The sequence below is a fragment of the Melanotaenia boesemani genome, chromosome 10 (assembly GCF_017639745.1).
Source record: "Melanotaenia boesemani isolate fMelBoe1 chromosome 10, fMelBoe1.pri, whole genome shotgun sequence".
Classification (NCBI taxonomy): domain Eukaryota; kingdom Metazoa; phylum Chordata; class Actinopteri; order Atheriniformes; family Melanotaeniidae; genus Melanotaenia; species Melanotaenia boesemani.
Window position 1 is genome coordinate 20889316 of NC_055691.1, and position 21334 is coordinate 20910649.

General features: G+C 42.1%; 1 protein-coding gene across 3 annotated transcripts in view; it reads left to right on the forward strand.

Moving 5' to 3' along the window:
• Nucleotides 1-21334, forward strand: part of plxnb2b (plexin b2b) — a 115151-nt gene that overhangs the window by 2541 nt on the left and 91276 nt on the right. The gene's annotated exons all lie outside the window — the stretch shown is intronic.

Consider the following 21334-nt stretch of genomic DNA (forward strand, 5'->3'; position numbering starts at 1 on the left):
TTTTATTGTCTCTCCAAAACTCAAGACATTGTTAAATTGTAATTATATTCCATACTTTAGCTGTATTGTTTTTAGACTGGAGTTTGTAAACGTACTTCTGATAAAAATGAGCATGGTGCACATGAGAAAAATCTATATGCAATTCTTTGTTCCTCTTGTTTATCTAAGGTACACATAGTTTTCAAGGGGGTGTGTGCTGATGCTTGAAGGGTGTGTCAGCTTGGCATTAGACGGCTGAAGGATCTGGGGAATAGAGATTTCCTTTAAATTGGAGATAGACCCGTCTTTTCATGTCTTGAGGATTATCCTGTGATGAAGGGACGTCACGCAGAGGTGGATTTTTGATCTTATCTCCGCTGGGTTTTACAGCTGCCACCCTTGCCCTTGGACTTGAAGGAATAGTTTAGGACAAGGCCTTCAACAGATTTTCTTTGTTTGCCCCACCCCCTCAAACTAATGTGTAATTTGTTTGTACTTCACACTCCTAAACCCTTGCTAACTTTGCAATTCATCACTTCTCCCCCTTTCTCACATTGACTTGAGATCAGAAATAACAAAGCAGTTGAATAACAGACCTAAGAGGTGAGATTATGTTAATTCTCATCGTAAGTCCCTCGGCTGCAGGCTAGAAGATGGGCTCAGTGGAAGAGGTGTTTGGAAGTTCTTTGTACTTACCACCATCAACAGATTAGGTTGAATACATCTAAGGTAAGTACTTCAGCCTTAGACATCATAGACAAGTACAGCTCAGTAGGGTGTGTTTTTACCTTTTAAGTAACCTTGACAATTTCTTCACTCATGCTGTCTTTTATTCCCATGTCCACTACAAACCACACCATGTAGTAAACCCAACGCAGCTGCCAGTTCAGTGGTTGCTTCCTCTTCTGTTCACATCACTTCTTCTCTGCCCTTACAACTTCCTTTGAACTATTGTGATTTTTTTTTTCCTCTTTTAGAAGTTAGTGAGAAAAGAATGATTACTGTAAGCATGCACACACTTCTTAAAGAGCTAAATTAATCAGGAGCTGCCTGAATTGTTTAATTGAGAGGTTACAGGGCAGGATGTTCTGCTCAAGAACTGAGACATCCTAGTGTCTTTAAAAAGAGAGAAAATGGGCAGAGTGAAAGTTGGTTTGATTTGAGGTGTAGAGGTAAGCGGCTTTATGCTTGACAAAAAGTTGGCCAGGAAGAAATCACGTTTTCCACTGCTGTTTGAGAAGCTTTTTTGGAAACAACACTAAAAGCTGTCAGCAGTGTTGAAGTTGTATTGTTGAGGGCTGAAAGCTTGTGATGATGCAGATTACAGACATTTGCCTCAGTTGTCCTCCATTCACTCACTTCCCTGTGGCTGAAACAGATGCTGGCTTTTGATGCAGTCTGCGTACTGGAGGCATGTCAACCAACTCACCTACACAGACTCACAAACAAAATTTCAACCTAAGAGGACTTTTTGCCCATTACCATGAAAACATTCCTGAAAACTGTTCAGCTATTATGATCGTGGGGGTCACCTTATTTTTTTTTCTTTTCTGGGACATCTTAGGAGCTTTCTTTTTAAAGTTTTTATTGGCAAGAGAAAAGAGAATGAAGTTAATTTATTTCTTGCTTTGATAATCGAGCCTGGCACACATTGCTATCAAAACATTACCCATTTAAACACTTCAGAGGTAAAGCGGTTGTGCCTGCTTCTGTTAGTGTAATGTGCCAAGTGATGTTTAGTCCACCTCCCTTTTGGTTATGATAAAAGAGAACTCAGATTTATGTCTGAAACATACCAAAGAGGGGTCGACTCTTCATTTCTGTACAATTTGATGGCGGCTGTGCAAGATTTGGCAGCTTGCAGATGTATCTGTTTCATAAAGCTTTGATTTTTTTTTAATAATTTTAAGCTTATACTAACCACAGAAAAAGGAAACTGCAAAGCTACTGATTCTACCTGTAAAACATTATCCCTGCTCTTTTTGTTCTAGACTGAGTCATTCTGTTAAGTGGCATTTAATCCCAGCTGAGGCACCAAAGGATGCAATTCATTTTTATAAATGCAAGTCATTTCACAGTTAATCCTCAAACTGACCAATTTACTCCCGCCAAGATCATTTTTGATTATCACCTCAGCTTTACAGCTAATATGACGACCAGCTGGTTCATGTTAATAATGTAGTGGCTGTCAACTATTGGCCTTCTATTTCTTTTTCATTTTTTTACATGTACAATGGATGATTAATTATGAAGTAGTAAATGTGAGGCTCAGCCAGAAATGGTGGGTGACAGATGCACAAAGGGTCAGTACATTGGCAGCAGCTGGAGATGAAGGTCATGCCAACCTGATGGAGCAGAGGGGGAAGATAATGTGGCAGACTGGGGAAGTCATGGAGGAGCGTTCTGTGCAAGTGCAACTTTGTTTAGGACCCAAATGATCCTCTTAAGTCTATGGAGTAATTAACCTGCAGAGGTTCTTGGTAGACAGTGCTTTAAAAATGCATTAGTTTTACTAACAGACATGGTCCATTGGTTAACTTGAACCTGCTAAAGAAACAGCAGGGAAACAGTTGTGGGGGATTAAGGGCCTTGCTCAAGGGGCTCACAGTGGTTCACCTCTATTGACCCTCTGGGGACTAAACAAGGTGAATTTTAGATGACTGGATAGAGTTTAATAAATACATTTAAGTGGAGGCAAATAAGTTGCATTTGTACCCCATTTATGTTTAAAATTTGACCCACTCTCATGGTTAATAATTGGTTAAAAACTCATCTGTAAACCTCCCATCTATGCCTACCTACCATCAGATCACAGTCTGTATGGATACATGTAAAGCTGAGTCAGACTATACTTATATGTCAAACAGCCATTTAATTGAACCAATGTCATTGTCCCACTGAAGGGAGGGTATTGAATTATTGACAAACATTGTGTAAATTATTGATTTCCGCAATCTTTCATGCAGCTAGGGGTAACAGAATGTATTACATTGATTTCAACAATATTAGTCTTTGACTTGGTTATGTCATCACCTGTTAACATGATGCTAATGTTAGCTAAATCTTTGTGTCATCTGAGACATTTAGTTGCTCCTACAAATCAAATAGCTAATAACGGTCAAGGCTGCTAACTTGCACACACTGACCTTGAGAACTATAGGCTTTTCACACGAATCTTCACATACCTGTACTCTATTAATTTCCAGCAAGACATGGGCAGGTGAGGTTAAGTGGATGGGTAACTATAAATGATGAGCAGCCGGGGCCAGCTGTTGCTTGCAGACTGGCAACGGCATCCAGTGACCAAACACACTGCTTAAGTGCAAATGAGAGCAAGATGGTGAGAGAACACATTAAAATAAAGTTGTTGCTTGATGAACATATGTCTGGTTTGTCCCAGATAATGTCTGGAACAGCCAAAAAAAAAAAAAAAAAAAAGCCATAATTACATCATGTCAGGTCTGCTTTTCTTGAAACAGGAGCAAAAGACACCAAGCAGCTTTCTCTTGCATCTACTTCGCTCTGCACTTATCTTATGCTGACTTAGTATTGTAGTTTGTGTTAGTTTTTAATTTCAACAGTACCTCACAGCACATACAAATAAGCTGTGACGCCCCACCAGCAAATAGGCTGAATTGAATCCAATCTTTTACATGGTGCACACAGGCTGTCTGACCTCAACATTTCTGTTAGTGGTGCTTTGCAGATTTAAAGCATAAATATTTAGTAATAGAGCTGATGGCTGTTTTTGCTCATATTTTCATGGCATGTTAATGAGGCTGAAACCTTGATTTTTTTTTTTTTTTTTTTTGAAATTTAAAAAATGTAATATGAAATAGGCAGACATGGATTTTAAAATAGCAGTAGCATATTAGATCTTCAAAAACCATATGCTGTCCTCATTATCGCTGGCATGTGTTGAAACAAGCTGGCAGGTGGAAGTGGACATGGGGATGGCAAGAGACACTGCTGGGGGTTGGATGTCTGTCCCTTGGTTGTTTTCTCGAGTCAAAAATTGAAGTCTGGAAATTTTTAGGAGTGAAGAGGTGATTTGTTCCACATACCCATGCTTGTTAGGTTGAAGCTTGCAAGCCTTCTACCACCTGATAGCTGTGCATCTTAAGATAAAGCATAGTAACAAATTAAATAAAAAATGTAAAGTGGAGATCACATGCTACTCTATTTAAAATACACCACACTTAAAATATACAAACAGGGAGGTTTGTATATTTTCTGCAGGGCCTGAGTCTAAATTCAGTGGCTTTTATGATCAAGCTCATATAATCCAGTATAAGCAAGGTTATCTGCTTTTTTAAATGTTATGTAATGAAATATAAAAAACGTTTTTTGTCCGTATCATGTCCTTGTCTCTGTTTAATGAGCTGGGTACAGTGGCCTTTCGGTAGGCTATGATCCAAGAGGGACCTATTAAAATCTGTTCATACAGTGATTGTTAAAGTTTCTGAGACTCTAGTTAAATACCACCGATTCTGTTGTTTCTCATTTGTAAACTGACAGAGCATTTTACTGTAGCAGCAGTCCCAGTAGCAGTAATGGTAGTGCCAAAGAAACAACCACGGCCTTAGAGATTGACATTTTGTTAGTGACCACTAGTCCCATAAATATGTGGTTGCTAATCAGAGATGGGATTTGCCAAGGTAACAATAATTTTTTCATGGGAAGCTGCCTTTTTTTATTGATCCCCATGGGGAAATTAGCTGCTCAGAGTTGTAGCAGAGTGATTCAGCGGGCGGGGAAAAGAACAGTAGATGATGAGGCCAAAAGCAAATAAAAAATGCACTAAAACAGAAAAAGTCTAGAGGTGAACTTTGTCATGTTTAGCTGCATAGTTTATTTATTTTTTAGTAGAGGGTTTTTATGTGAATCGTGTTTTCACCTCATTGTTGACCTTGATGTGTTGGGGCGATGTTCTGGACTAAAATCAGACCTGTAGGAGTGCATACAGTTCTAGTACTAGTGATGGTAAACAGTAACATTAATTATGCTTAATCAGCTAGCCTTAACCCTTCAAATAGAACAGTGTGAAAGTAAATGAGGTTCCTAACTTCCCTTTAATATTTTCTCCTGAACGAACTTCCTAGTTTTTTTTTTTTTCAGCACAGTTTCTTCTCTTTTGTGCCTTATTGCTTTTTTCATTTCCACTCTTTGTTCTTCTTACTCAGTGTGTCTGTAGACTAGGTGGACATTAATCCTGGTCCTTCGAACCTGCCTGGGGTGTGGAGCTGTCTACTGAAATGCAGATCTGTGGAGGTGTCGTCATAGCTCTATGTCTTGGGTGTCTGTGCTTGTCCCCCAGCCTCACTTTCCTATTCACATAGACGTGATGCCATGCATTATTCCTCCCTGACTCATCTGGGTAACCTCAGAGCTACTCTGCTTTGTTTCCTTCAAATTTTACTCGGCAAAGAAAGGAAGCTGGCTAGCTATTTTTGCTGTTGTCTGCAAATTTCATAGACATGGTATCTGCATTTTTCTGTCTTTTTTTGTAGTCTATACACAGTCAGAAAAATGATGGTCATGCAGATAGCTTCTTCCTGTATAGTTTATTTTAGCTCTGTGACACACTGTTTCCCACTGTTCCATTTTTGACAGATCCGTGTTTACAGTTAGTCCACACTGGGTTTTCAGCCTCTAACGAAAGCAAATGATAGGCTTGGGAAAAATGACATCAGAGTTGCAGCCACATACCCTTGTATGAATGCCTAAATATTTACAAGGCCTCATAACACACGCTAGCTGAGTACTCAGCCTCGGATATGTTCAGCCTGAAAGTTTTTCACTCAGCCCTGTGGTCGCTTCAATCGACTGTGACTGCGTCTGTTCTACGTCCTGTCTGAGCTGAGCCCACGTCACCTCCCTTTGTGGAACTGGGTTTTTTAATTACAGTCATTAGCCTTAGCAGTTGTGCTGCTGGGGTTACAGAACCCTGTTTGCCAAGACCATGTCTCTTTCTTCCCCACGCAGCGAACAGTCTAATACTGGTCTCTGGTGCATTATTTGAAAACAAGCTGTTGATACCCTGTTTACAGATTCTGCCAAACTGGATCCCCAAATCACACAAGTCTCACCAGGAGACATTTTCCCTATGTACCTTCATCCTCTGCATGCTGCAGACTATTAACAGACTAATACAAAGTGGGTTGTAAGAGAGTATATGTGAAGTGGGTTGTTAACTTGTTGACTGGTGCCAAAGGGTTATGTGACCAAGCGGGAGTAGCCATTTATCCACCCCTCCAGATCTCCATTAAGATCTCTTTGTGAATGTCTTTGTTGAGATCACCAATACATTTTCACTGATGCTGTGTGCTATGCTTCTTCTTTTAGCCTGTGTGTTTTTTTTTTTACCAGACTCTGTTCTGTTTCAATCCCCATCCCTGTTTTTGTCTCCTGTCAGGAAATCATTACGCATTCCTCCATGTGTGTTGTTTAATTAGTAATACTGAGTTGGTCGCCTCTTTAGGTAATGGAAAAACTAAGTCACATTTTGCTCCCACTGGGTTCTTTTGTATTTCCTCACCTTCAATCTTGAAAACAAAACATTCCCCTTGAGTAGCATGCAAAAGGCACACATCTGTTCTCCACAGAAGATGTAAACAAAGCAAGTTCTAATCACTGAAAAACCATAGGGATTATTAAATATGGTCTAATTCCAAGCAATGAAGTGCCTGTTTTATGCAGTACTGGAAATCTGATTAGATTGGATTGAAGTGACATGGTATTTAATTTGTGTCTGATGGTCACATTTGAACCTAGCTGTACTTTTGTTTCTTTCAAGCTATCAAAACTTGACCCTTTTTCATCAGTATAGTGCAAAATAATTATGAGCTGGTTATGGTGACATGACCTTGCTGTCTAAAATCCAGGCAAACCCATGTGACATTTGTCACACTGTCCAGTTCCTCATGCCATCCAGTACTGAGGAAGTGCTGAAAGGTTTTTGTGTTAATGTCAGGTTTTGAATGCGCCAACCTTGTGACAGAATAGTCATACCCTTGTCTAATGGCATGCACACCATTTTGGTTGCTGTTGTGTGCACCAGAGTACACACCAAGTTAAATTTTGTATTTCATTGCATTATTAGTAGGGGCGGACCACACACAGAGCTCATACAAATAAAAATCCCATTTCCTCACTTTCCATTGGTGGTATTAAGAGCTGAAGATTGTGCTGTTGCCTGAGTGCCAATGAAAAAGCAACTCTGTGTGTGAGCAGTTAAAGCCCTCTCAGCGCAGTCAGGGTGAGGCCTTGCTTCTGTATGCATCACCCCAGTCAGCCTGATCGATTCAGTGTTTGCTCTGACTTGTCTAAGTGCAAGCTCACACTGTCCACTCTGCCCACAGAAAATAATTCGGACTATGACCAGGGCAGTCTGCTTCCCTGGGCTTCTTCGGCACAAAGCCACATGCACAAATGCATACATGTATAAAGATTCCGCACAGTCTTTTAGCCTGAGGGAGTTGGGCAGCTATTGCGTGGATCTATGAATTCCTCATAACACAATCTGTTGACTGATCAATAATTCAATTCTGTCTGTGAGCAAGCATGTCTGGATCCAATCTCACCTGCACCTTATTTGGCCTTCTCTTAACAAGGTGGGTGATGTGTCCTTGAGCTGTGTTCAGCTTATTTCTGCAAGGTTCTTTCTGTCCTTGTGTGTGCTGATTAGTTGGTTTCAGTCAGTTCTCAGGCGGAGGTTGTTTTGTAGTCCATCATTGTGTATCTGCTTCCCCTGTGCTTGCGTGTACACGCATGAGAGCCCTTGGCCACTGTGGATTACAGAGTGTCCATTATTTGAACTGTATACATCTCTCTTGTGTCTTTGTATCCACAGCTGGATGTGTGCATGTTTGCATGAGGTTGTTCATCTACATTAGGAGAAAACTGATGTGCTTTTGTGGAACTGTTTGTGTCTGAGCTTATGCATGATCTGTCTCTCCCTCTAGTAGCCTAGACAAATCAAAGAGATGGATCTCATTAAAAGGTATAGAGCCTGTGGAGAGGTCAGTGGCCAAGTTCTGATTAGTCGCATCCAGCAGGCTGCCTGGCTGCTGTGTTTGGTAGTGCAAAGGGGAGGGGGTAGGGACTTCCTCATCCACATGCCTCTCAACCTACTCCAGTCCACACCTGGCGGGTGCTGTGCTCAACACTTTTTCTCACCACAGGTCTCAACTTCATCTGCCTGGGTCAAGGACGACACACTGGGGGCATGGATTTACCCCCAGCTGCTTCCGCCTGGCCTACTCTATCTCTCCTACTGTCTCTTGCTGCCTAACGGGTTGCCTTCTTCCATTTCTGTTTTTAGCCCTCTTTAAGTGTTTTATCAAAGGCCACATTTGGTTTCCATCCCAGTGACGGGTTCTCTCGCTGCATATCGAGCTGCACCAATAGCCCGATGAGGAGCTTTCCGGGTCGTTAGTAACCGTTCCAGGTCCCGCACTCCTATCGAAGCCAGCGACCATGTACTAGGGATGACTTTGAGCCAAGGGCATAGTGTGTGTATGTGAGGGAGAAACTGTGAGATGGAGAGACCGGACACATCTGAAGGTGGCCTGACTTTGGACAGTTTCTTTCTTTCTCTGAATGGTCTATTCTTTACTTTGGCAGTCTTGTCCCCTCAGATTAAGGCCCTTCCAGATAAAACAACACCCATAAACTTCCTCTTTGTTTCTCTTCTTCCTTCTCTCACTGATAACCACACTATCTAAAAGTAGGTAAGACTCCCCTTCTCTTCACTCCTTCTAATCTACCCTCATTCCCCCATCATCTCTCTCAGTATGGTGGGTGTATTGTATGTAATCAGGAGATGAGGGGTGTGTGTGGGTGGGGGGGTGTCCCCCCCCCCTTCCCCCTTCCCCCTTTTTTCTCGTGGCCTCCAGAAGAGGTGGCAGGAGCGATTGCGGATGGAGCAGACTGGCGCGTATCTGCTGACTGTCACTTCCATTAAGTGCGCTGTCCTCAGCTGCCTCCCCTATATGCCCAGAATCAGCTCTCAGTAAGTCCCCCTTTGTTCAGAGTCCAACCTTTTTAATTCACAAATCCTTCAACCCAAAAGTGTTTCTACACAAGGATTTGGATGATTTTTAAGGTTTATTTTTGTCACTATACAAAGTCAGTTGGTGAGGGTTTTGTATACAAAGTGTGTGTTCATGTAAGGCTTTGGCATCAGTTTCCCCAAGAGCAGAGAGGAATGAATAGTCTGTGCACTGTTGTGTAGCTTCCACTTCCTCCCAGTTTTTGCACCTCTCAGGTTTAGTCAATTAATAAAACTTGACATTTGTTGGAGAAAACAAATAGAAGTTCTTGATCTGGAAGCTGACTGGTGTAAAATCTGTGGTTGCATTTTTGTTTGCATATCAATAGACATCTGATCCCCTAGACAACAGTGCACTGTCAAATATTATGGCCTTAAAGGAATTTAGTTTAACTCTGTGCAAGCGCCTTCTCTAAAGGGCAGAGCTGTGGCTCTAGTTGTCAATGTCTGTTTAGCAGCATAATCAGTGCCGTAATTAACAAAAGTCAGTTCGAAATATCAATTATAGTGTTTATCTGCAGTCACGTCGCAGCAAGAAACAATTATGACTGATTGTAAGTTTCTATTGTCTCCTGTTGGTGATAATTAGTTATTTCTTGCTTGTAAATCACTATTTTTTTTATCTACACTAAATTTCCAATCCTGCCTTCAGCTGTTACTGCAGTTTCTTTTCTTTTGTGAGTGAGTCCACCATGAGTTTGTTATGTTTAAGAGAGAGAGCAGTGTGTTGTAACTCAGAGCCGTAGGGGTCGACTAGCATTTACTGTCTCATCCCAGTCCAGACACTCTCATCACTTTGGTATGACAAACATCTCCAAGACACTGGCTCAAACTAGAGCCGAGCCTTGATAGAACACATTCACCTCCACTCTTGAGCACATTCCCATATCTTTTAGTTTTTTTTCCCCCCTCTGTTTTGTTTATGTTTCTCTCACTGTCAAACATCCTCACACAAACACGCTCTTGACTGTCCTGCATTTCTGAGAATACCAGGCCCTGGTGTTTCTCCACTTATCCAGCTGAGGTAATGCCACAGATGTGGCGCTCACTCTGGTCGCTCTGCAACAACAGGTCTGCTTTACACGGCTCTTGTCTGTTTAGGTGGTGTGATAGTGTGCCTTCTTATCGGGCAGCATACCATCAACCCACATTTACCTTCTCATTACCTCCATGGTTATATTATCTCTTTTCCTTTTACCAGCCATATTTTGTTCTTGTCTGATTAAAACAGTCCTTCTGTTTCCACTTCTATTCCATGTTTGAAAATAATTTGTCATGCTCGATTGTCTCTGAAACCCAACTAGTGTATGGTTCTTTTCCAGTGTCTGCTGCGTAGCTTGCATGTGCTGGTTGGCCCATTCAAAGTTGGTAAGGGTGCAATGGAACCAATTATAGCATTGGGTTTTGTGCACAGTAAGCGTAGCATGGCTGCAGTGGGTGTGATGAGTTTTTAATGGGAGTGAGCCAGAGTCACAGATGTAAGGGCTTGTTGTTTTTTGTGATTGCAATGGTCAGTGTGCAATAGGTGAGCCAGCAGAGCACAGTCTACTTGAATCTGTGACTGATTGTTAAACTCAAGCAGCACTCAAAACCAGATGGTTTCTCTGCAGTATTTTTAAATCACTTGTTTGTTCCACTGATTTTATAATTGAAATGTGAATCACATTGCCAAGAAATCTTGCAAAACTCAAAACGGAATGAAAGGCCTGTGTTGCAGGGTCATATGCCTGTTCCTCCATCTGTTAGAAACATTACCTGTAAGCTTTGTTAGTCCCTACATTGAAGCAATAAGTAGAGAAAGAGAATTAAATTACCTGAGTCTTCATTGCCCAAAGTCATTATTGATGTGCCTTTTGTGTTAGTGCTCATTGCTTATTTGCATTAGGAGTTTAAACCAAAAACTTATCCTATTGAAAGTATTCTTTGGTTGTTATCTCATAAGTAATGAAAGTGTCACTTCTTCCCTATCTGTGTACCCAGTGTGTGATCCTGCATCTGTAAAAGAGCTGTATGGTAAATGATATGGCTAAGGCCATTAGCTAGATCGTTGTCTGCTCATACTGCTGGCTCTTCCCGATAGCTGAAGTGCTTTTGGCTTATTAACTGAACTGTCATATGCCCTTTTGTAAGGAGGCACATTAATCTAAATGCACATTGGTACATTGAAATTCTTCCAGCAGCACACATTGATCCACAAGAGGCTTGATCAGCTAAGAAATGAATAAGAGAATGCCAGTTCATTGGTTTTTGCTTAGCTCAGTGTAGACTATGAAACAAGTGATTTGTATTCGTGCTGCCTTGCAGTAGCCAATCTGGATGGGGGCTGTTATCAGAAGGCCTGAATGAAACAGCTGCCTACCATTTCTTACCACAGCTCTCTTCAAACCCTTATACGCCTTTGAAAATGTTGTGTTCTGCCCGTTGTGTCAGACACACTGCTTGCTAATGGCTCTTGGCTCTGATCCAACCTCATTCTGTATTCTGTATTTGTTGCATCCTCTCACAACTAGGAGACTTACCTGGATCACACCAGCCAGCAGCCAGGCTCTGTTGGGGAAAGACTTTCCACCATGGTTGAGGCATTTTGAGGATAAGTTCTAACTTGATGGTCTGCTCTGAGAGACTATGGCTAGCGCCTGCCACTGTTAACGTGCTAATATTTAGCGATGAGAGGGTGTTAGCAAAACCCTGTGGGAAAGCCAAAGTGGATTTTTCACTCAAACTATCTGTTTTGGCTTTGTCCTCTTGCTGCCCTTGACTCTGTGCACTGCTATTGAAATCAAACGCACGTACAAAGTTGTCAGCGCCATATAGCCACTAGCAGCTAGTCTTAGTACATCACCCTTATCTGTGGTGTCACTTCCTTCCTCCCCTGTCCATGCTTGTCTGATTCAGGTCATAGGCTGCCCCCTCCCCATTCGTAGAACTGCCTGTTTGGTTGTAATGCAGTTTAATCCTTTTGTTGAGAGGGGCATTAGCCTACATTTGTGGGCATGGGTGCTTTGTCATCTAGAGCTGGGAATGGCTGCTCCAGATGGGTGATTAGTCACCACAGTGTGTATGTGTATCTTAAGAGACTGGGGGAGATCCACTGGTCTGTGTGACCCAACATGGGTTTGATTAGGACTGGATGAAACTGGCAGCCTGAATGAAGATAAAACACAGTGGCTTTCATTGCTTCATGTCATGCCCTTCTGTCAGTGTTTGTGTGCATGGATGTTTGACTCTTGAGTGTTTATCGTTTAAAAGCACTGACCCTCCCCAGCATGAACCCTCACCAAAACACAACCCCAATGCAATCTCATCTCCAGCTCAGACTCGGCTTGCGGGGATTCCATAAGCAATTTGGAATGCAGCTCTCATGCCTGTAGGCTGGTGTAATGATAGCTTTTGAGCTTTTGAAAAAGACAGGAAAAAAAAGGGCCCAGCTGTTTGCTCAAAAAGTATTAGAATGAAAAGTGGGGAAGAGGAGGATGAAAGCGTCACCAGCCATCTATTGCACAGCTGCAGTCTCTTACTGCTCATGATGCACACCTAGGAACAAAATTTAAAACATGTGCACCTTGAAATATTAATTGGTTGCTGTTAGCTCTAACGCTCATCACCTGGAGCAAGAAAGGTAGGGAATACTGAAAAGAAACAATTTGGCTGGTTTTGGTGAGGGATAATAAGGCATCGGGGAAAGACATTTTTCTCTCGTCTCAGCCACAGACTGAGAAAAAGTTTCTGGAGTCTAACACGACAGTGTTAGAAACTAAAGCTAAGATGCTGTTGATTTATCTTCACCTGGTGTAGTTAGCTGGGTGACATCTCATCAGCTAGCTCTGATTGCTCTGTGGACATGGTTAACAACCTGTTTAGAGGCTGTGTTTGTGTGTGTGAAAGCATGCATGCTTGTGTGTAACAGTGCAAGCGTGTAGTGCACCACTGTCCAGACACATCTGCTTGGGTTTAATTAGTTTTGGCTGGTAGAAGAATCCAGCAGTCTCTCTGGCGTTTAATAAAAGCCAAGACAGTGAGCATTTATCAAGGTCTGAATACAGCTAAGGAATTGTGTGTTCAGTTGGCAAAATCACTTTAAAGTGATGGTGCTCTTTGTATTTGCTCAAACTACTTGCAAAGAAGTCCCGTCTTTCTTGCATGCAGCAGAAAGCTGAAACATGGTTAATCTTTCATGTACATATTTTTGGAGTTCCTTCTGTTCTCCACTGCACTTACTTTCCTCTTTGCTCTCCTTTAACTTTTCTTTTTCATCAGTCAATATTAAAATGTCATGTGTCTGATCTGAATGTCTTGGCTCTTGAGTTATTCCAGAGTTCTTCCTCTGTCTTGCCCCCGACTCATTTTTTGATCAGAGACATTGTCATGAGAATCTCAGCCCGAGCGACACAAAGGCTATGTTTTGTTGTTTTCTCAGTCAGAATTAGTAAGGAGTCCTCTGGAGCAAACAAATCCAGTCATCTATTTCTCCTTCTGAATGCAGTGATTTCTAATCAGGCCAGGGGATTTTTACTGATGAATCGATATAAGCTGACTCACTCCCACACCTCCTTCAGCCTATCCTCTGCCTCAGCCTTTTCCTCTGTTCCATCCTTTCACATCTGTGAATGTTACCTGACTGGACTCATTTGTCTACCTCCCTCCCAGGTCTTCTCTTTCAGTCTACTTGCCCAAGCCACCTGATCCCTCTCTCCTGTTGGTTCAGTCCGTGCCTACAGAGCTGAAGTGACTGTTGTATGCATGAAGCTGAGAGGGTAGGGAGTCTAAAGAGATGGAAACTAAACTGAGCATAGGTGATTGCACACAGGTGTAGCTCGCCTTGGGGCCTGAGGGATAGCTGTCAGAGTCTCTTCAGTTTGTTCCTCTCTTAGTGTTTACCTCACAGTGGTCTTGGACAATCTTGCTTACGTTTTACTCATGTTTAACGAAGCATGTTTTCTGGACAGGGTGGTCCCAAGAGATGCAGCAACCACAAAGAACGTCCCTGCAGCCGTTGCTCTTAATCAGTCTTAAACTAATGTGCTTTGGCATTATATGTATATTGTTTTTGTTGTTATCTCTGACTTAGTAGAAGGAGATGTTCCCCATAAGGGATAATAAAGATTTCCACTACTACTATAATATATTGCATGCCAGAAGGGGCTCAAAAATGTAGTGAGGAATTCAAAAGAAGCAGAAGCATAGCTAACGTTGCCCCCAAGCTCCACTTCAAGTTGAATGAATGCAAATGGACTTTTTTAAATAAAGCAGGGTTCCCCAGCTGTAATATTCTGAACTCCTACACAATGCTGTGGAGCCACATATTGTCTCATTCAATTCCACAGCATTTTCCTTTTTGGGTGGGATTGGCTCTCTGATTCAGATTACTCGGGGAGAATGCTTTGATTTTTGGGGCAGACCTGACCAGATTAAATGGAGGCGGTCCAGGCCGCGTGGACGGATGGCTCCTAGCCATCTTCTCATTTGTGTATCTCATTGTTGCTTGCAGCTCTCCTCCACTGTTGTTCTCTCCCCTTTCTTTTGTTTGTGTCACGCTTTTTCTCAGTATCTGGCTAACGATTGATAAGACCCAATCCCTGACAATGCTTGGCATGCAGCAAGGATCAGTGGCAACAGTGCACATGCATTGTGGTGAGTGTGTCTATTCAGGCTTTAGGAAGGAGATGGGATGTGGCTCATACCATTGTTTATCTACCTTTCCATTTCCAGATGGCCCTCAGCTTAGAGATTGTGATTCTTGACATTTTCAATTTTTCTCTCTTTTCCCTCTATCCATCTCTTCCTCCATCTCTCCTGTGGCTCACTCTGGTCTGTGGACTTAGTTTCAGGTCCAGAAAATTCAGCATGAAGTAAAGGAAAGAAGGCGGATAGAGCCAGGAAGGCAGACGGAGAATAGAGAGGGAGCCCTTGAAAATCAGGTGGTTGTTCCTGATTGTGCGGAAAGACTTGGTGTGAGAACAAATGTGCTTTCAGATATTACCTCTGGAAGATGGAGCTTGCCGACAGCAGAGCTTGAGTATTTTTTAATTCAAATTACAGCATACAAAAAGTGCAAATATAACAAAGCATTTGGAACACTTGACATATTTTTCATTTTTTCCTAAGTCAGTAAATCATAAAAATCTTGTCTCAGGCAACAACTGAGTCGGTCGGCCCCAGTCCTCTTGGTTGTCTGGATTGATGGACGCTCAATTCCACCAGCCAGAGATAATCATAGCGTGTCAGCCTCCAACGATCCAAACTCTTATCTGTGTCTGCCCACTGCCAGCATGCCACAAATGACCACAGGGACACACATTTCTCTTTATTGTTCCAAAGCCTTAGGGTGAGAAAGTGTGTTTCTGTGTACTAAACTTGGCTTCTGTAGAATAATTTGACTGAGCCTCTGCACATTCACCTGGAGTGCACCTCCACCCAGGGACATTACTAAACACACTCCTCTGTTAGGGTACAGACTCCCTATTACCCAAATTGCTCAAAACCAGGTTGGCTGCATCAGAGCCTTCAGCCTCTGTACATAAAGTGCTTGATCAACCATTTGAGCTATGCTTCAACCCCATCACCATCATCTCAGAGTTACTGAAATTGCTTCTTGCTGAAGTTGTGCCATATTATAATGCTGCAATCAAAGATGTTATATCACAAACTGCCTCCAAACCCTCTCTCTCTACTTATCGGGGTTTGAAACTGTGCCGCGCACCAATACCCTTGCAATGTGCATGCACATTCCTTTTGATGTGTGTGTTAATGCAAGCCAATTCTAACAGACACTGCACTGCTGTGTGTGTGCCCTACTGTTTGTCATTAATGATGTGCACACTGCTAGATACGATAAAACAAGACTATGAACTCAGCTTAGCTTGTATTAAATAACAGAGCATTGTTTAATGATGTAAAAAAATACAAAATAACTGTCCCCACTATGTGCTTTGGGATTATATGTGTATTTTTTTTTTGTTATTGTTTCAAGCTTCTATTATGGAAATGGAAAACTCATATGTGCGATTCTACTGGGGCCCACTTGATCAGTACTGGGGCATGTGCCCTAATAAAAAGTCCCTGGTGATGCCTGTGCCTCTACCAAACTCACCTCCCTACCTTGGAAAATGAATGCATTTATGATAAGGCAGTACTTTCAAATATTTTTTTGGTGTATTTATTTATTTATTTTTTATTTATTTATTTATTTATTTATTTATTTATTTATTGATTGATTGATTGATTGATTTTTTGCCTGCCGCCATTTTAGATTAATTGTGCATTGCCTGAAGTGTTTGGTGATAAGAGTTTTCCATTAGAGTCCTTACTCAGAAAATCTTTCATTCTAACATGTCAGTAGCATTGAGTCAGATGGGGGCTTTGTCCCGTGGCAATGTCAGGTGCTTTTTGAGAACTTTTGCTTTAAAGTCCCCTTGCATTCATCTTCAGGTATGACCAAATAAGATTATCTCTCCTGAGTGTTTTTTGCAACAATAGACTTGCATGAAAGTCTTTTTCTTTGCATCCGCTCTGCTGCCCAAAGGTCTTTTGAGGGGTTGTTTTGCCCCAAATGAGTTGTGCTAATTGTAGCCTAATGGTGAGCTGTTACAGCTTAGAGTGGTAAAAAGCAGCCGGTTGGTGAGGCTTGCTGCCTTTCCTGTGCGGGCTGATTACGCTGTCTAGTTAATGCACCCTCCTCAGATACAAATGGGGGTGGTTATTGCATCAGGACAGACAGTCAGCCTGTCAAAATCACCCTCTCTACCAGACAAGAGAGAGATAAAGAGAGATGGAAAAGAGTGAGAGGGAATATATTCTGGAGAGCCAATTTCATTGAGGAGGTAGAAGCATAGTGGTGCAATTATGAAATATAGCTTTCTGTTTCAGTAATGACCTTCTCTCTACAGGCTATATATAGACCAGTGTAAATGATTTGGAGAATGGGCCACAGTGTCCTATAGATGATGACCTATGGATTCCTACGGAAAGTACAGGCAGTTTCCAGTGAAAGATTGTGTCTTTCTGGCACTATATTGAGTAAGGTTGACAGCAGTGACAGCTGGGGACAAAGCAGTCTGGGGCAGTGTAACATGTCTTCTTCAAGTTTTCGTTCTTTTGTTACTGTTAGTCACTTCCACTTTCCTTTACTTAGTATGTAAGTACTATGTAGTATGTGTGGGAGTGCGTGCCTCTTGTCTATGCCTGAATTCTTCAAAAGAAAGTGGGAACTCTCACGCAGGCTGTTTTTTCTCTTACCATAATTAATCACCAGAGGATCACATGATTGTTTCAGCTCAAGATGCATTTTATTTTAAAAAAAAAATTATCCCCCTCAGCATAATGTCTGCTGCAAGTCACACACCAAAGCCCAGTGAAACATGGCCTCAGCACTGCTGCCAGTGGTTTAAAGCGCCCACATTTGCTGTTGTGCTGCTTACTGTGCATCTGTCGGACTATGCACTCAGTAGTACAGACCAGCTGCTCTACCAGCACTTGAACCGAATTTGGAAAAAAAAGAGGTAATGAACTAAAGAACTCCTTATATAAGAAACAGACTTGTGGAACACCAAGACCAAGGTGCTACAAACCAGAAAACATGTGTGAGTTAAAAACATACTGGTACATGAAGTATTTCTACTAGACCACTTATCGGCAGCAATTACACATTTGAATACTTTAATATACTATGAATACTAATGAACAGATGTATTAGGATATGCTAAGAATCATAATATGTTTTTAAATTTGTTGTGTGCACATCTGGACTTTGAACCTGTCCCACATGGACGCAGACCTAAAATATAAAATCTGACGGGGTGCTTTTATTTTAACTGCCACAACTTTTGTAGTCTTCATGGTTGTAGTCAGGAAAAGCGCAGACTAGTTGCATGTGAGTTAAGCCATCCCATGTGATACACTCAGCCAGTTAAGTCTGTGAGGCTCCCGGTGATAATTTTTCCAGCACTACAGCGTAAACAGACCAGAGTTTAACAGGCAGGCAGCAAGACGGTAGAAGGAGAAAGAAAGACAGATTTAAAAAAAAAGGGAAAAGATACAGACAACTGTGCCAGAGAAAGGCAGCTTTGTTGCCAATTTCGCCTGCTATGAGTGAGTTTGGGATTGTTTTATTGTGTAGTCGCTTGCAGATATTGGTTGCGAGTTGCAGGTTTTTTTGGGGTTTGTTTTGAGTTTAGTTGCTTATTTGGGCATGTCCAAAGCCCCCTTGATTCTTTCACAGCTGTTCACAATAAAGCAATAACCCCTGGATGCAGAACGGTAACGTGAACGCAACAGTCCTTTTTTTCCATGAAGTGGTGTCAACAGGCCTGTTTCCTCTGGTTTATATATATATATATATCTAAAAGTTTGTCTCTTACTGGACCTCTTTAAATTAAAATTTAGCTGTTCTACCTTTTTGTATTGCTGTACACATAAATTCTGTGACTTTTGCATCTTAAAATCAAAATTTTGGCCACAGCTAATCACTTCTCAGTTTTTTCTGCTATTATCTGGTAACTTTTCACTTATTCCTTTGCTAAATGTCTGAAATTCTTTTTGTGCCTTACTCTGACATACTTTTAAGTCCTTTACTGGAACAAACAAATGGTACAGGTTTGCCTCTGGCATTGCTCCTTTGCAACTCTTGACCATTTTGCATATCAAACAAGAGAACTATGTCCAAAAATTTAAATGCATGATTGTCTAACCATTTTGATATTTATGTAATTATCTTATAATATTATCTCCATGTTGATAAACTCTGTTCTTAGTTGAAGCTTGGATTTAGGGAAACACACCAGCAGTCACTGACGGGAATTGCCCACCCCTTTTCTGGTGTGGGTGTAAAGCTATGCCTGACTCCTCTCTTATTATCATGATTGCCTGCACAAGGTGGCAGGGCGCTGAGCGCATTCACTCTGCCAGACAGCTTCATAAAGCGACTACTGATGGTTCCCAATGGGGCCCTCATCAGCAGCAGAGAGCAGTGGTGCGCTTTTGGACTTTGCTCTTACAAATGACAATAGTTCTCCTGCCGACAGAAGGAAAAAAGGAAACATAAAGGGTAGAAAAACAAGATGGCTGCTAAGCAATTGCATCTCTTGAGTGTGTCATAAAGAGGTCATTCAGGAAGTAATGAGGTGAAGCGCTGCTGCACAGCAATAACTGTCAATCAGGTAGGACATTGTTGGGTTATAATGAGCGCCTGTTGTGGGTAAGCACCTACATAACTAGGCATCTCAGCTGAATGTGGACCACCTTTAGCCGGTTCCAACATCTGTCTCTCTTTCTCCTTAATCTCCTTCATCTCATTTTTTCCCTCCTCATTCAGAACTAGGCAAGGAAAGCTAGCCATGGACCATTTCCCAAGCATAATCCAACATCTGTCTTCCTCACATCTCCTATGTTGGCAGGAAAACATTCACTCCCTCCCTGCATCTTTTCTACATCCTACACCCCCCACCCTCTAGTAGCCGTCACAGCCTCTGAACGATTTCCTCTCACTGGGAACCTTCTCCGAGTCACTGTGGCAGTGTCAAACGAGGCTCCTATTTAAGCTCATTAAATGTTTCCAAGAGAATAGGAAATCAATGGTGCATACCGGTGCGCAAGAACTTTTCTCTTAATTTAATTTCCCCTCCCCATATCTGTTTGCACATCTTTCTTTTTCTCCCATCATTCTTGTCTGCTCACCCCAACTTGCCATTTCCCTTTAAGTACTGGAGGTGGTGATGGTTGATGTGGGGTGGTGTGGAGGAAGCTAAAAACAGCTGCCTTCAGAAACTATTCCAGACTCGTGTTTGTGACGGGCACCGTGGTGTGAGGCTGTCCAGACTGTTCAACATTGTTTAGGACTCACAACAAAGAACACAATTGACTTGAAAGTTTTGTGCACATTGACAACAGCTGTGGAGTTTGAGCTTTTTGTTTCAGGCCATGCTGTTGGAAAACAAGTTTCAAACAGAATTTTGCTGTGAAAATGTGTGGGAGTGTATCATGCAGATGTTTTGGATTGAGATTAGCTCTGTTGGAAAATGTTCCTGCCTCATGCTTGCCTCCTTTCTATTTTGGCTTTCACCCATCTCCCGTTTTTGTCCATCACTGCCTTATACTTGTCAAAAAGGGTTTCTTATTGGGATACTGTTTACGTATGTGTGTGTGTGTGTGTGTGTGTGTGTTTGTATGTTCTTCTTTGTCCTTGCAAGTACATGTCTGGCAGGGCTTTGTGCTGTTTGAAACTATGCCTGGGGGCTAGGCCCACACCTTCTCTGGAGCTTCTGTAATTGCTCTTTTGGGGCCTTGTCTCTGGCTTGGAGCCCACCGTCATCACTCTCACTCTGTCTTTCTGCCCTCCTCCGTTTTTTTATTTTGCCCTCACTCCCTGTCTTCTTTCCCTGAATGGCTCATTATGTCTGATCTCCACCTGCCCTATTGGGGAATTCTATTTATATATTCACTCACTCACTCACTCACTCACTCACTCACTCACTCACTCACTCACTCACTCACTCACTCACTCACATACACTCACACACTTGTACATACAGAGCCACTCAGCAGTTTTCAGAGCTGCCTGTCGCTTGGATGGCTCGTGTGCTATCTGCTATAAAACAGCTTAGCTAATACTGTTTGGCCAAGAAATGGAAACAATAGTGCCATCACATTTTTCCCCTTCCTGCTGGTGCAAACAGACAGTTTCTCATATCTTTTGTGGCTGTCAGGCCACCATTTTTCATAAAACCCCAGCCCTTCAACACCAACTCTTGGCTTTGTATACACTAGCCTCACCCACAGGCTCTTTACCACAGGCTTCTTTTCTATTTCCATTCCAGCCCTCCCCTCTACCTTGTCACCCAACAGCTCCTTCTATGCCTGTTCCCAGGCTAGCAGGCTTACTTTGAAGGATAATGGATGTGGCCAGTTGCAGATTCTCAGCAGCAGCGCACTATCATAGGAGTTATCTAAGGAGAGTTGCCTGTGATGAATGACTAGGAGCTGTGTGTCTCCACCGATCAATAAGCCACTAGCACCCAGATGAGCTAGATGCCTCTTTGCTCTATGCACCCCCTCCCCATCCTCTCATACATCTCCCTCTCATAATCTCCCACCATGTTTGTGAACTTTTCCCTTCAATTCATGGCCATTGATCTTTTATCCTTGGCTTATTTTAAATAAAGAACCAGTATCTCCTCTCCACCCAAGCATAAGAGTTTTCTGACAGTAGTTATTGCTACACAGGCGGCACACCTCGCAAACATTACTTTAGCCTGATCGAAAGCCTGTAATCGGAGATGGGGAGCAGGGAAAATGAGGGAGAGCATGCAT